Raw genomic sequence first — 1795 nt, 5'->3', positions numbered from 1 at the left:
ATATTTCTTGTTACATTTGTCAATTATTATTACCAAAGATACAAAGTACAATCCACAATATATTATAATTATTATAATATGTATACATTACAATCAGTTTTTATTTACGTTAGTATTTTAACAATATTTCTCTTTAGTTTTACAATAATAATCTTATCTTAGTGTTAATATTCCAATATAATATAAATTCCTTAATTTGTCCGGGATATAACAACGGACCACTGATCATACTGATTTTTAATCTTATTTCCATTTGTTTTATATTCTGTAATCAAACTCATTCAAATTATTATTTTTATACTTTATTCACAAATTTTACTATTATTATTTTTACTCCCTGTTTTCTCTTCCTAGTAGTATTGTTTAAAATTTAGACATTCAGATCAATTATTTTACTAATTTGTTCGATAAGCCACCTCATTTCCTTAGTTGAAATATTTTATAAAATTAACGTACCCCTGCTTGCCAACCATAGTATTAAATATACATTTTGTAAACCTCACGTCCGTTTTCGGGTCATGAGCGTACGTTATCCTATGTTTTTTCGTACAAATCATACCGTGGGCTTCTGTTAAATTCAAATTCCTACCATTCTTTTATGATTAACCCTTTAACCTTTTGTTGTGTTTGCGTATTTGCAATTTGACTATTGCAAAATTGTTTAAGGAGGTCGTTTACCTAATCGCTTATGCCAAATTTAACTATTCATATACAAGGCTATGAATTTATTGCACTAAAAAACTATTAAATATGCATGCATATAAGCACTAAAAACTGAAAAAATATGCATAAAAATATGATCTAAAAATTCTTAAAATATGCTCTTATTTTTCAAAAATATGCAAAAAAACCACAAAAATGTAACTTTTATTTTAATTTGTTTTCATTATAATTGTTTATTAGTTTTAGTTTAATTATTAGTATTGTTACATATTGATATAGCTGATATGAGTATATGATTTTTGGGCTTGACTAGTCTTGATCTTCGTAGTATACAAGATCTAGTTATTGCATTGTAGCATTGTACAATCAATAATTTCTTTAGATTTTCATACTCGAAAGACCTCATGTTTGGTGCCAACAAAGTTTTATATAAAGAAAAGAAGCGTTCTACGTCTGACGAAATTATTGGGGCAAACTTGAAATAGGTACGTCATGTCGCTACTGGTTTAATCTTCTGGTAGGTATATTCAAACCTACATTGTTTTTTTCGCCAGTTAATATTTTTGAAATATTACATATTTTTTGAAATCTTTTGGTTTTGTTAAGAACTGTTTAATCTCGACTTCAATAGGGCAAAAGTCGATAATACAAGTTAAATACTCGAGTAAAAATAGAATAGTTTCCATGAAACTATAAGAGTCATAGTTTATACAAATAAATTTAATATTTTAATATCAATTTAGAATAGATTGACCGAAAAAATATAAATATTACGAAAAAAAGCATTTATACAAAATAATTATTAAAACATGCATTTATATGCCCTAACCCATGAAATATGCAAAAATATGCAAAATAAGATTTGGTATTTGAACTATAAATAAGTCAAAACAAATTTTGGCCGAATCCATTTTATTATACAGTATAACAAAAAAAACATGCAAATGCATTAAATTCACAGCCCTGTTCATATATAATGATATTTATGTGTTGTGAGTAAACGGTTACTATCCGTTACACGTTTGTATAATATATACGTATATGGGGTCTATAAAAGGAAGAACTGACGCAGATGAATAACTTTGGTTCTGATATAAATTTGGATTTGATCTAAATTTTTTTGGATTAATTC

At 26.2% G+C, this 1795-nt stretch overlaps 1 protein-coding gene across 2 annotated transcripts in view; it reads left to right on the top strand.

The window, feature by feature from the left end:
- The window catches only part of LOC107882160 (fatty acyl-CoA reductase wat), a 17972-nt gene that overhangs the window by 9200 nt on the left and 6977 nt on the right, over window positions 1–1795 (top strand). The window lies entirely within an intron of this gene.

Source organism: Acyrthosiphon pisum, chromosome A2, assembly GCF_005508785.2.
Source record: "Acyrthosiphon pisum isolate AL4f chromosome A2, pea_aphid_22Mar2018_4r6ur, whole genome shotgun sequence".
In the NCBI taxonomy this organism is placed as follows: Eukaryota; Metazoa; Arthropoda; class Insecta; order Hemiptera; family Aphididae; genus Acyrthosiphon; species Acyrthosiphon pisum.
The sequence above is the reverse complement of the archived record's forward strand: the minus strand, read 5'-3'. Positions and strand labels throughout refer to the sequence as shown.